Here is a 15,004-nt window from a genome sequence, read left to right on the forward strand (position 1 = left end):
TTAACCCCCACAAACCAACCAACCAACCAACTCTACTATGGCTGACTTAGTTCTACGTTTTATTCGAGCAGGGGGTTTTTATCATTCAATATGAGAGTCCCTTTTTATTTTTTTTTAGTGTCGACTGTGGCTTTTGACCTGGGGTTTTAGTTTGTGGTGTTTTAATGTGTCCCTTGGTTGTTGGCCTTTCCAGTTTTATTTTCATGGTCGGCCAATGATCATCGCACTCTGTGTGTCTTTTAATCTCTTTTCTCTGGTCTTCGTCTATGTCTTTCTTGTACTGTGTCGTCCCTTGTCGTCTCCGTTATGTGTTTATTGCTTGTTGGACTTTTCTTCGTGTATTATTATGGTCGTGGAACAAGGGACCGATGACCTAAGTAGTCTGGTCCCTTTAACCCCCACGAACCAACCAACCAACCAACTTCGTCCGGCGCGTCCATCGGGGTCCGAGGGATAATCAGGTAGCCACCGGTGCCTTCATCTTGGCCTTCGAGGGTGACGTCCTACCCGAAAAGGTCAAGGTGATGGTCTACCGATGTGATGTGAAGCCCTATATCCCTCCCCCGATGAGGTGTTTCAAATGCTGGAAGTTCGGCCACATGTCATCTCGGTGTACTTCCAGCATGACATGCAGAGATTGTGGACGCCCTTCACACCCTAATACTGCATGTGCGCCGCCTCCCATCTGTGTGAACTGCGGCGAACACCATTCCCCTTGCTCGCCAGACTGCAAGGTTCTACTGAAAGAACGAAGGATCATGGAATATAAGACCCTGGACCGCATGACCTATACTGAGGCTAAGCGGAAATACGAGAGGCTACATCCTGTGGCTCTGACCAGCTCCTATGCCACCGCTGCCAAAACAGTAGTTTTGTCATCTGCTGCACCGATTCCACTGAACACTCTGAGCCGGAATACTACACCTGCCCCCTTGATGGTGGGGGGCACTTCCCCATCTGTTGCTCCTGCACCACCTACCTCAGGAGCAACGACCCCCCAACCATCGGGGACACAAGTCCCCAACTCTAAGCTGGAGAAGCGTCCGACTTCTTCGGCGACTCTCTCTCGCAAGGGATCCCTCGGGTCCCTCCCTTCCCAGGTTTCCACCTCTGGGAAGGGTGACGTCAGCCAATGGCTGAAAAGCAGGCCAGCGGCTGGTCGCAGGGCTTCCCGCTCCTCCTCCGTCCCGGAGACTGACTCGGTGGAGCCCTCCCAGCCAGTAAAGCCCAAGGAGCAGAGAGAGAAGACGAAGAAGAAGAAGGCCTCTAAGGCCAAGGAACGCGCGGTGGCATCCACCCCACCGCTCCATACAGGCTCTGCGTCTGAGGATGAGGTGGAGATCCTGGCGTCCGCTGAGGACCTGGATCTCGCCATACCCTCGGACGCCAAGGACGCCGATTGTACTGGTCCTCGATCAGTGACAGCAGGTGACCCAGTGACGTGATCTGCCTCCTCGGTCCCTTCACGCCTATTTCGCCCATGGACAAAGTGATTCTCCAGTGGAATTGCAGCGGTTTTTTCCACCACCTTGCTGAGCTCCGCCAACTCGTCAGCAGTCACCCTTTCTTCTGCATTGCCCTCCAGGAAACGTGGTTTCCGGCAATGCGGACCCCTGCCCTACGAGGGTATCGGGGTTATTATAAGAACCGGGCAGCTTATGAGAGGGTGTCTGGTGGAGTCTGCGTCTACGTCCTTAACTCTATCTACAGCGAGTGTGTGCCTCTTCATACACTCTTAGAGGCTGTCGCTGTAAGGATGTGGACGCCTCAGCCTATTACTGTCTGCAGTTTGTACCTTCCGCCGGATGGTGATGTCTCTCGTCATGTGTTGGCTGCCTTGATAGGACAACTGTCGCCTCCCTTTGTGTTGCTGGGCGACTTTAACGCCCATAACCCCTTGTGGGGTAGCGCCGCGATTACTGGCCGGGGCAGAGATGTCGAGACTCTCCTGTCACAGCTTGACCTCTGCCTTTTAAACACGGGAGAGGCGACCCACTTTAGTGCGGTCCATGGCTCGTTTTCGGCCATTGACCTTTCTATTTGCAGCCCCGGACTTTCACCATCCATCCACTGGAGGGTCCATGACGACTTATGTGGTAGTGACCATTTCCCCATCTTTCTGTCACTGCCACAGCGTCACTCTTCTGAACGCCCCTCCAGATGGGCTCTGAATAAGGCTGATTGGGACTTATTTACATCTGTCGCAGTGATCGCACCTCCTTCCACTGATCCGATTGATGCGGTGGTTCAGTCGGTCACCACCAGCATCGTTTCTGAGGCGGCATCTGCGATTCCCTGTACATCCGGGTCACCTCGGCGGAGGACTGTGCCGTGGTGGTCGCCCGAGATCGCAGAGGCGATTCGAGATCGCCGGCGGGCTCTTCAGCGCCATAAGCGGCACCCGTCGTTGGAGACCCTCATTGCTTTTAAACAGTTCCACGCCCGAGCCCGACGCCTTATTCGCCAACGGAAGCAGGAGTGCTGGGAACGTTATGTTTCCACCATTGGCGTCCGTACCTCTGCATTGCAGGTTTGGACCAAGATTCGGCGACTCCAAGGCTATCGGCCACCTGTCTCTGTCCCTGGGCTTTCGCTGAATGGAGCAGTGTGCACCGACTCCGACACGATTGCGGACCGGTTAGCAGAGCATTTTGCTCAGTGTTCCGCGTCAACGAACTACCCGTTGGCCTTCCGCTCCCAGAAAGAGCGGTTGGAAAGTCGGAGGCTTTCCTTTCACACGCGCCACACGGAGTCGTACAATGCTCCTTTCAGCGAATGGGAATTGCAGAGCGCACTTTCTGCTTGCCCTGATACGGCTCCTCGACCAGACCGCATTCACAGCCAGATGCTGAAACACCTCTCAGTGCCTTGCCAGCGACGCCTCCTAGATCTTTTCAGTCGCGTCTGGGTCGAGGGTGTTTTCCCGTCTCAATGGCGGGAAAGCATAGTCCTCCCCGTACTGAAACCTGGCAAGAACCCGCTGGAGGTGGACAGCTATCGCCCCATAAGCCTCACCAACGTTCCTTGCAAGTTGCTGGAACGTATGGTGAGCCGGAGGTTGGGTTGGCTCCTCGAGTCTCGGGGCCTTCTGGCTCCGTCTCAGGGTGGGTTCCGTAAAGGCCGCTCTGCCGTCGATAATCTGGTCTCCCTGGAGTCTGCCATCTGTACAGCCTTTGCGCGCCGCCAACATCTGGTTGCCGTCTTCTTCGACATGCGAAAGGCATACGATACGACTTGGCGCCATCACATCCTGGCCACACTTCATGGGTGGGGCCTTAGGGGCCCGCTCCCGATTTTTATTCAGAATTTCCTTTCGTATCGTTCCTTCCGCGTGCAAGTAGCTGAGTCGCATAGTTCCTCCCGGGTCCAGGAGAACGGGGTCCCACAGGGGTCTGTCCTCAGTGTATCCCTGTTTTTAATTGCCATCAATGGGCTCGTTGAGGCGGTGGGGTCGTCCGTCGCGGCTTCTTAAAATGCGGACGACTTCTGCCTATATTACAGCTCCAGTGGCATCGCCGCTGCTGAACGGCAGCTGCAAGGTGCCATCCGCAAGGCGCAGGCATGGGCTGTAGCGCACGGCTTCCAGTTTTCGGCCGCGAAGACCTGCGTTATGCATTTCTGCCGGCGTCGCACGGTTCACCCTGAGCCGCGCCTTTTCCTTGACGGTGAACCTCTTGCTGTGGTCGCGACGCATCGGTTCTTGGGACTGGTGTTCGATACCCGGTTGACTTGGCTGCCCCATATTAGGCAGCTGAAGCAAACATGCTGGCGGCACTTAAACGCTCTCCGTTGCTTAAGCCACACCAGGTGGGGTGCCGACCGGTCCACCCTCCTCCACCTATATCAAGCGCTGATCCAGTCCCGCCTTGATTATGGGTGTGTGGCGTACGGTTCTGCCTCGCCTTCAGCATTGCGATTGCTGGATCCCATACACCACTGCGGGATCCGTCTCTCCACGGGAGCGTTCCGGACAAGCCCCGTCGACAGCATACTTGTGGAGGCTGGTGTCCCTCCATTGCGGTTCCGGCGTGACCGCCTTCTGGCCGACTATGCCGCACACGTTTATAGCATGCCAGGGCATCCAAACTACCGTCTCCTGTTTCCGTGCTCGATCGTCCATGTTCCAGACAGGCGGCCCCGGTCAGGGTGTCCCATTGCGGTTCGCCTCCGGGACCTTCTCCGTGGCCTTGACTTTTTTCCTCTGCCGCCTGTTTTCCGGGCCAATCTCCGTCTGCCCCCGTGGAGTGTGCCCCGACCGTGCCTTCGGCTCGACTTGGCACAGGGTCCGAAGGTCTCAGTACCTCCGGAGGCCCTCCGCCGCCGCTTTCTTTCCATCCTGGCCGAGTTTCTGAACGCGGCGGTGGCCTACACCGACGGTTCGGTGGTCTCTGGTCACACTGGTTACGCTCTCACTCTACGGGATTATTGTGAGCAACGGTCATTGGCAGCTGGCTCCAGTGTATACACTGCCGAGTTGGTTGCCATCTATCGTGCCCTAGAGTTTCTCCGCTCCCGCTCAGGTGAGTCCTTTGTCATCTGTAGTGACTCCCTGAGCGGTTTACGAGCTCTTGACCAGTGTTTCCCTCGTTCCCGTCTGGTGATGGCCATCCAGGAGTCCCTCCATACTCTCGTCCGTTGCGGCCGCTCTGTCACCTTTGTTTGGTCCCCGGGTCACGTCGGCATCCCGGGTAACGAGCGGGTTGACGAACTGGCGAAACAGGCGGTCAGTTCCCCGGCCATGGAGATCGGTCTTTTAGAGGGTGACGTCCGATCCGTATTGCGGCAGAAGATCCTTGCTGCTTGGCGTGATGAGTGGCGCACCCTGCCCTCTCCCAACAAACTTCTGGCAGTCAAGGAGACAACCAGTGTGTGGCGCTCCTCCATGCGGGGGTCTCGCAAGGACGCTGTCGTCCTCTGCCGGCTCCGCATAGGACATACCCGGCTCACGCACGCGTATCTCTTGTGCCGTGACGACCCGCCTCTCTGTCGCTGCGGATTGGCCCTGACCGTGGTACACGTCTTACTAGACTGCCCACTTTTAACTGCCCTCAGGCAGACGTTCGCGCTGCCTGATACACTCCCTGCTCTTTTAACCAATGACTCTACTATGGCTGACTTAGTTCTCCGTTTTATTCGAGCAGGGGGTTTTTATCATTCAATATGAGAGTCCCTTTTTATTTTTTTTAGTGTCGACTGTGGCTTTTGGCCTGGGGTTTTAGTTTGTGGTGTTTTAATGTGTCCCTTGGTTGTTGGCCTTTCCAGTTTTATTTTCATGGTCGGCCAATGACCGTCGCACTCTGTGTGTCTTTTAATCTCTTTTCTCTGGTCTTCGTCTATGTCTTTCTTGTACTGTGTCGTCCCTTGTCGTCTCCGTTATGTGTTTATTGCTTGTTGGACTTTTCTTCGTGTATTATTATGGTCGTGGAACAAGGGACCGATGACCTAAGTAGTCTGGTCCCTTTAACCCCCACAAACCAACCAACCAACCCATACACCACTGCGGGATCCGCCTCGCCACGGGAGCGTTCCGGACAAGCCCCGTCGACAGCATACTTGTGGAGGCTGGTGTCCCTCCATTGCGGTTCCGGCGTGACCGCCTTCTGGCCGCCTATGCCGCGCACGTTTATAGCATGCCAGGGCATCCAAACTACCGTCTCCTGTTCCCGCGCTCGATCGTCCATGTTCCAGACAGGCGGCCCCGGTCAGGGTGTCCCATTGCGGTTCGCCTCCGGGACCTTCTCCGTGGCCTTGACTTTTTTCCTCTGCCGCCTGTTTTCCGGGCCACTCTCCGTCTGCCCCCGTGGAGTGTGCCCCGACCGTGCCTTCGGCTCGACTTGGCACAGGGTCCGAAGGTCTCAGTGCCTCCGGAGGCCCTCCGCCGCCGCTTTCTTTCCATCCTGGCCGAGTTTCCGAACGCGGCGGTGGCCTACACCGACGGTTCGGTGGTCTCTGGTCACACTGGTTACGCTCTCACTCTACGGGATTATTGTGAGCAACGGTCATTGGCAGCTGGCTCCAGTGTATACACTGCCGAGTTGGTTGCCATCTATCGTGCCCTAGAGTTTCTCCGCTCCCGCTCAGGTGAGTCCTTTGTCATCTGTAGTGACTCCCTGAGCGGTTTACGAGCTCTTGACCAGTGTTTCCCTCGTTCCCGTCTGGTGATGGCCATCCAGGAGTCCCTCCATACTCTCGTCCGTTGCGGCCGCTCTGTCACCTTTGGTTGGTCCCCGGGTCACGTCGTCATCCCGGGTAACGAGCGGGTTGACGAACTGGCGAAACAGGCGGTCAGTTCCCCGGCCATGGAGATCGGTCTTTTAGAGAGTGACGTCCGATCCGTATTGCGGCAGAAGGTCCTTGCTGCTTGGCGTGATGAGTGGCGCACCCTGCCCTCTCCCAACAAACTTCGGGCAGTCAAGGAGACAACCAGTGTGTGGCGCTCCTCCATGCGGGGGTCTCGCAAGGACGCTGTCGTCCTCTGCCGGCTCCGCATAGGACATACCCGGCTCACGCACGCGTATCTCTTGTGCCGTGACGACCCGCCTCTCTGTCACTGCGGATTGGCCCTGACCGTGGTACACGTCTTACTAGACTGCCCACTTTTAACTGCCCTCAGGCAGACGTTCGCGCTGCCTGATACACTCCCTGCTCTTTTAACCGATGACTCTACTATGGCTGACTTAGTTCTCCGTTTTATTCGAGCAGGGGGTTTTTATCATTCAATATGAGAGTCCCTTTTTATTTTTTTTAGTGTCGACTGTGGCTTTTCGCCTGGGGTTTTAGTTTGTGGTGTTTTAATGTGTCCCTTGGTTGTTGGCCTTTCCAGTTTTATTTTCATGGTCGGCCAATGACCGTCGCACTCTGTGTGTCTTTTAATCTCTTTTCTCTGGTCTTCGTCTATGTCTTTCTTGTACTGTGTCGTCCCTTGTCGTCTCCGTTATGTGTTTATTGCTTGTTGGACTTTTCTTCGCGTATTATTATGGTCGTGGAACAAGGGACCGATGACCTAAGTAGTCTGGTCCCTTTAACCCCCACAAACCAACCAACCAACCAACGAATGCGGACCAGTTAGCAGAGCATTTTGCTCAGTGTTCCGCGTCAACGAACTACCCGTTGGCCTTCCACTCCCGGAAAGAGCGGTTGGAAAGTCGGAGGCTTTCCTTTCACACGCGCCACGCGGAGTCGTACAATGCTCCTTTCAGCGAATGGGAATTCCAGAGCGCACTTTCTGCTTGCCCTGATACGGCTCCTGGACCAGACCGCATTCACAGCCAGATGCTGAAACACCTCTCAGTGCCTTGCCAGCGACGCCTCCTAGATCTTTTCAATCGCGTCTGGGTCGAGGGTGTTTTCCCGTCTCAATGGCGGGAAAGCATAGTCCTCCCCGTATTGAAACCTGGCAAGAACCCGCTGGAGGTGGACAGCTATCGCCCCATAAGCCTCACCAACGTTCCTTGCAAGTTGCTGGAACGTATGGTGAGCCGGAGGTTGAGTTGGCTCCTCGAGTCTCGGGGCCTTCTGGCTCCGTCTCAGGGTGGGTTCCGTAAAGGCCGCTCTGCCGTCGATAATCTGGTCTCCCTGGAGTCTGCCATCCGTACAGCCTTTGCGCGCCGCCAACATCTGGTTGCCGTCTTCTTCGACATGCGGAAGGCATACGATACGACTTGGCGCCATCACATCCTGGCCACACTTCATGAGTGGGGCCTTAGGGGCCCGCTCCCGATTTTTATTCAGAATTTTCTTTCGTATCGTTCCTTCCGCGTGCAAGTAGCTGCGTCGCATAGTTCCTCCCGGGTCCAGGAGAACGGGGTCCCACAGGGGTCTGTCCTCAGTGTGTCCCTGTTTTTAATTGCCATCAATGGGCTTGTTGAGGCGGTGGGGTCGTCAGTCGCGGCTTCTTTATATGCGGACGACTTCTGCCTATATTACAGCTCCAGTGGCATCGCCGCTGCTGAACGGCAGCTGCAAGGTGCCATCCGCAAGGCGCAGTCATGGGCTGTAGCGCACGGCTTCCAGTTTTCGGCCGCGAAGACCTGCGTTATGCATTTCTGCCGGCGTCGCACGGTTCACCCTGAGCCGCGCCTTTACCTTGACGGTGAACCTCTTGCTGTGGTCGCGACGCATCGGTTCTTGGGACTGGTGTTCGATACCCGGTTGACTTGGCTGCCCCATATTAGGCAGCTGAAGCAAACATGCTGGCGGCACTTAAACGGTCTCCGTTGCTTAAGCCACACCAGGTGGGGTGCCGACCGGTCCACCCTCCTCCACCTATATCAAGCGCTGATCCAGTCCCGCCTTGATTATGGGTGTGTGGCGTACGGTTCTGCCTCGCCTTCGGCGTTGCGATTGCTGGATCCCATACACCACTGCGGGATCCGCCTCGCCACGGGAGCGTTCCGGACAAGCCCCGTCGACAGCATACTTGTGGAGGCTGGTGTCCCTCCATTGCGGTTCCGGCGTGACCGCCTTCTGGCCGCCTATGCCGCGCACGTTTATAGCGTGCCAGGGCATCCAAACTACCGTCTCCTGTTCCCGCGCTCGATCGTCCATGTTCCAGACAGGCGGCCCCGGTCAGGGTGTCCCATTGCGGTTCGCCTCCGGGACCTTCTCCGTGGCCTTGACTTTTTTCCTCTGCCGCCTGTTTTCCGGGCCAATCTCCGTCTGCCCCCGTGGAGTGTGCCCCGACCGTGCCTTCGGCTCGACTTGGCACAGGGTCCGAAGGTCACAGTGCCTCCGGAGGCCCTCCGCCGCCGCTTTCTTTCCATCCTGGCCGAGTTTCCGAACGCGGCGGTGGCCTACACCGACGGTTCGGTAGTCTCTGGTCACACTGGTTACGCTCTCACTCTACGGGATTATTGTGAGCAACGGTCATTGGCAGCTGGCTCCAGTGTATACACTGCCGAGTTGGTTGCCATCTATCGTGCCCTAGAGTTTCTCCGCTCCCGCTCAGGTGAGTCCTTTGTCATCTGTAGTGACTCCCTGAGCGGTTTACGAGCTCTTGACCAGTGTTTCCCTCGTTCCCGTCTGGTGATGGCCATCCAGGAGTCCCTCCATACTCTCGTCCGTTGCGGCCGCTCTGTCACCTTTGTTTGGTCCCCGGGTCACGTCGGCATCCCGGGTAACGAGCGGGTTGACGAACTGGCGAAACAGGCGGTCAGTTCCCCGGCCATGGAGATCGGTCTTTTAGAGAGTGACGTCCGATCCGTGTTGCGGCAGAAGGTCCTTGCTGCTTGGCGTGATGAGTGGCGCACCCTGCCCTCTCCCAACAAACTTCGGGCAGTCAAGGAGACAACCAGTGTGTGGCGCTCCTCCATGCGGGGGTCTCGCAAGGACGCTGTCGTCCTCTGCCGGCTCCGCATAGGACATACCCGGCTCACGCACGCGTATCTCTTGTGCCGTGACGACCCGCCTCTCTGTCGCTGCGGATTGGCCCTGACCGTGGTACACGTCTTACTCGACTGCCCACTTTTAACTGCCCTCAGGCAGACGTTCGCGCTGCCTGATACACTCCCTGCTCTTTTAACCAATGACTCTACTATGGCTGACTTAGTTCTCCGTTTTATTCGAGCAGGGGGTTTTTATCATTCAATATGAGAGTCCCCTTTTAATTTTTTTTAGTGTCGACTGTGGCTTTTGGCCTGGGGTTTTAGTTTGTGGTGTTTTAATGTGTCCCTTGGTTGTTGGCCTTTCCAGTTTTATTTTCATGGTCGGCCAATGACCGTCGCACTCTGTGTGTCTTTTAATCTCTTTTCTCTGGTCTTTGTCTATGTCTTTCTTTTACTGTGTCGTCCCTTGTCGTCTCTGTTAAGTGTTTATTGCTTGTTGGACTTTTCTTCGTGTATTGTTATGGTCATGGAACAAGGGACCGATGACCTAAGTAGTCTGGTCCCTTTAACCCCCACAAACCAACCAACCAACAGAATTTGCCTCGACTTTTGATACAACAGGGACCTTCCGGCGTCTCTATTACTGAGGCAAATAAGGTAAGGGCGTGAAACGTCTCCTGTGTGTAGAAACTTGACTCCGATGCTCTTTTCCATTTTTATTCTACATGTCGGTCTACCACGTTGCGGATGGTATTCAGAAATTGACTGGCCTATTCATACAACTGGGTCGAACCCGAGTTGTCTCCGAACTCAGTCGACTGTGGAAGGCGCATGTAACGTCTGCTGCCCATGCCTTACTTCTCTCTGATGCAAGTTTCCAAGGGTACGCTTGACGGGTACCTCTCATGCTAACGATGGGGCACAGAATTTGCCTCGACTTTTGATACAACAGGGACCTTCCGTCGTCTCTATTACTGAGGCAAATAAGGTAAGGGCGTTAAACGTCTCCTGTGTGTAGAAACTTGACTCCGATGCTCTTTTCCATTTTTATTCTACATGTCGGTCTACCACGTTGCGGATGGTACTCAGAAATTGACTGGCCTATTCATACAACTGGGTCGAACCCGAGTTGTCTCCGAACTCAGTCGACTGTGGAAGGCGCATGTAACGTCTGCTGCCCATGCCTTACTTCTCTCTGATGCAAGTTGCCATGGGTACGCTTGACGGGTACCTCTCATGCTAACGATGGGGCACAGAATTTGCCTCGACTTTTGATACAACAGGGACCTTCCGGCGTCTCTATTACTGAGGCAAATAAGGTAAGGGCGTGAAACGTCTCCAGTGTGTAGAAACTTCACTCCGATGCTCTTTTCCATTTTTATTCTACATGTCGGTCTACCACGTTGCGGATGGTACTCAGAAATTGACTGGCCTATTCATACAACTGGGTCGAACCCGAGTTGTCTCCGAACTCAGTCGACTGTGGAAGGCGCATGTAACGTCTGCTGCCCATGCCTTACTTCTCTCTGATGCAAGTTTCCATGGGTACGCTTGACGGGTACCTCTCATGCTAACGATGGGGCACAGAATTTGCCTCGACTTTTGATACAACAGGGACCTTCCGGCGTCTCTATTACTGAGGCAAATAAGGTAAGGGCGTGAAACGTCTCCTGTGTGTAGAAACTTGACTCCGATGCTCTTTTCCATTTTTATTCTACATGTCGGTCTACCACGTTGCGGATGGTACTCAGGAATTGACTGGCCTATTCATACAACTGCGTCGAACCCGAGTTGTCTCCCCCCCCTGTGGGTTCGGGGGTAAGAATAGGCCCACGGTATTCCTGCCTGTCGTAAGAGGCGACTAAAAGGAGTCTCAAACGTTTCGGCCTTATGTGATGGTCCCCTACCGGGTTTGACCTCCATCTTCTAAATTCTTCCGAAGAGCGAGCTGATTGGGGAAGGGCGCCTTACAAGGTGCAATGTGTCCATCGCTCATTACCATCTCTAGCTTGGTTGGTCGTCGTCGCATAGCTGTCCCGCCCACTCACCATCTCTAGGGCGTGGCTTTGTTCTTGGGTGCGGTTTTTGCAGTCTGCTCTGCTGTGTCGCTTTATGCGCCAATGACGATCATGGACTACATTTCACCTGAAATCCAGCACGGTAGCCAGTCCGTTGTGGTGGGGCCGCCATGTACCCTGTCGGTTGTAGCCCCCTGACAACACAGGGATCGCTCTACTGATGCCTGCGCCGTTAACTCCCCGCGTATGCCAAGGAGTAGATGCCTGTCTCCTTGGGGCATCGGGACTCCCGGCAATGGCCATCCCGCCAGGTGGTCGTTGCTGAGGCTGGGTGGCGCCCGTGGGGAGGGCCCTTGGTCGGAGTAGGTGGCATCAGGGCGGATGACCCGCGATGAAGCGTGGTACATCATCTCTTGCTGGCGGCCAGCCGCCAGCAGTCTCTAAGCGTTCTCGGCCTCAATATAACGCTCAGGCATATGATCCACAATCGTTCCCCTCCCTGGCCACACCATGGGAGGAACGAAAGGCTACGGTTGGCAGCGAACCTTATTCACCTCGCTATTTAGTCTGTACACGAGTCGATGGGGAATCGTTTATGGCGACCAAGCCTCAGTTTTTTGTCGAGCACTTGGAGGACAAGTTTGGGGAGGTGGAGGGCTTGTCCAAAATGCGCTCTGGGGCAGTATTGATCAAAACGGCATCCTCTGCACAGTCACGGCGGTTACTCGCTTGTGACAAGTTGGGGGATGTTTCCGTCACGATCACACCCCATAAGAGTCTCAACATGGTCCAGGGCATTATATTCCATAGGGACCTACTCTTGCAGTCAGACGACGAGCTACGCGCCAATTTAGAACGGCGGGGTGTTCACTTCGTCCGGCGCGTCCATCGGGGTCCGAGGGATAATCAGGTAGCCACCGGTGCCTTCATCTTGGCCTTCGAGGGTGACGTCCTACCCGAAAAGGTCAAGGTGATGGTCTACCGATGTGATGTGAAGCCCTATATCCCTCCCCCGATGAGGTGTTTCAAATGCTGGAAGTTCGGCCACATGTCATCTCGGTGTACTTCCAGCATGACATGCAGAGATTGTGGACGCCCTTCACATCCTAATACTGCATGTGCGCCGCCTCCCATCTGTGTGAACTGCGGCGAGCACCATTCCCCTTGCTCGCCAGACTGCAAGGTTCTACTGAAAGAACGAAGGATCATGGAATATAAGACCCTGGACCGCATGACCTATACTGAGGCTAAGCGGAAATACGAGAGGCTACATCCTGTGGCTCTGACCAGCTCCTATGCCACCGCTGCCAAAACAGTAGTTTTGTCATCTGCTGCACCGATTCCACTGAACACTCTGAGCCGGAATACTACACCTGCCCCCTTGATGGTGGGGGGCACTTCCCCATCTGTTGCTCCTGCACCACCTACCTCAGGAGCAACGACCCCCCAACCATCGGGGACACAAGTCCCCAACTCTAAGCCGGAGAAGCGTCCGACTTCTTCGGCGACTCTCTCTCGCAAGGGATCCCTCGGGTCCCTCCCTTCCCAGGTTTCCACCTCTGGGAAGGGTGACGTCAGCCAATGGCTGAAAAGCAGGCCAGCGGCTGGTCGCAGGGCTTCCCGCTCCTCCTCCGTCCCGGAGACTGACTCGTTGGAGCCCTCCCAGCCAGTAAAGCCCAAGGAGCAGAGAGAGAAGACGAAGAAGAAGAAGGCCTCTAAGGCCAAGGAACGCGCGGTGGCATCCGCCCCACCGCTCCATACAGGCTCTGCGTCTGAGGATGAGGTGGAGATCATGGCGTCCACTGAGGACCTGGATCTCGCCATACCCTCAGACGCCAAGGACGCCGATTGTACTGGTCCTCGATCGGTGACAGCAGGTGACCCAGTGACGTGATCTGCCTCCTCGGTCCCTTCACGCCTATTTCGCCCATGGACAATGTGATTCTCCAGTGGAACTGCAGCGGTTTTTTCCACCACCTTGCTGAGCTCCGCCAACTCGTCAGCAGTCACCCTTTCTTCTGCATTGCCCTCCAGGAAACGTGGTTTCCGGCAATGCGGACCCCTGCCCTACGAGGGTATCGGGGTTATTATAAAAACCGGGCAGCTTATGAGAGGGTGTCTGGTGGAGTCTGCGTCTACGTCCTTCACTCTATCTACAGCGAGTGTGTGCCTCTTCATACACCTTTAGAGGCTGTCGCTGTAAGGATGTGGACGCCTCAGCCTATTACTGTCTGCAGTTTGTACCTTCCGCCGGATGGTGATGTCTCTCGTCATGTGTTGGCTGCATTGATAGGACAACTGCCGCCTCCCTTTGTGTTGCTGGGCGACTTTAACGCCCATAACCCCTTGTGGGGTAGCGCCGCGATTACTGGCCGGGGCAGAGATGTCGAGACTCTTCTGACACAGCTTGACCTCTGCCTTTTAAACACGGGAGAGGCGACCCACTTTAGTGCGGTCCATGGCTCGTTTTCGGCCATTGACCTTTCTATTTGCAGCCCCGGACTTTCACCATCCATCCACTGGAGGGTCCATGACGACTTATGTGGTAGTGACCATTTCCCCATCTTTCTGTCACTGCCACAGCGTCACTCTTCTGAACGCCCCTCCAGATGGGCTCTGAATAAGGCTGATTGGGACTTATTTACATCTGTCGCAGTGATCGCACCTCCTTCCACTGATCCAATTGATGCGGTGGTTCAGTCGGTCACCACCAGCATCGTTTCTGCGGCGGCATCTGCGATTCCCTGTCCATCCGGGGCACCTCGGCGGAGGACTGTGCCGTGGTGGTCGCCCGAGATCGCAGAGGCGATTCGAGATCGCCGGCGGGCTCTTCAGCGCCATAAGCGGCACCCGTCGTTGGAGACCCTCATTGCTTTTAAACAGTTCCGCGCCCGAGCCCGACGCCTTATTCGCCAACGGAAGCAGGAGTGCTGGGAACGTTATGTTTCCACCATTGGCGTCCGTACCTCTGCATCGCAGGTTTGGGCCAAGATTCGGCGACTCCAAGGCTATCGGCCACCTGTCTCTGTCCCTGGGCTTTCGCTGAATGGAGCAGTGTGCACCGACTCCGACACGATTGCGGACCGGTTGGCAGAGCATTTTGCTCAGTGTTCCGCGTCAACGAACTACCCGTTGGCCTTCCGCTCCCGGAAAGAGCGGTTGGAAAGTCGGAGGCTTTCCTTTCACACGCGCCGCGCGGAGTCGTACAATGCTCCTTTCAGCGAATGGGAATTCCAGAGCGCACTTTCTGCTTGCCCTGATACGGCTCCTGGACCAGACCGCATTCACAGCCAGATGCTGAAACACCTCTCAGTGCCTTGCCAGCGACGCCTCCTAGATCTTTTCAATCGCGTCTGGGTCGAGGGTGTTTTCCCGTCTCAATGGCGGGAAAGCATAGTCCTCCCCGTATTGAAACCTGGCAAGAACCCGCTGGAGGTGGACAGCTATCGCCCCATAAGCCTCACCAACGTTCCTTGCAAGTTGCTGGAACGTATGGTGAGCCGGAGGTTGAGTTGGCTCCTCGAGTCTCGGGGCCTTCTGGCTCCATCTCAGGGTGGGTTCCGTAAAGGCCGCTCTGCCGTCGATAATCTGGTCTCCCTGGAGTCTGCCATCCGTACAGCCTTTGCGCGCCGCCAACATCTGGTTGCCGTCTTCTTCGACATG

This window comes from Schistocerca gregaria, chromosome 1 (assembly GCF_023897955.1).
Source record: "Schistocerca gregaria isolate iqSchGreg1 chromosome 1, iqSchGreg1.2, whole genome shotgun sequence".
Lineage (NCBI taxonomy): Eukaryota > Metazoa > Arthropoda > Insecta > Orthoptera > Acrididae > Schistocerca > Schistocerca gregaria.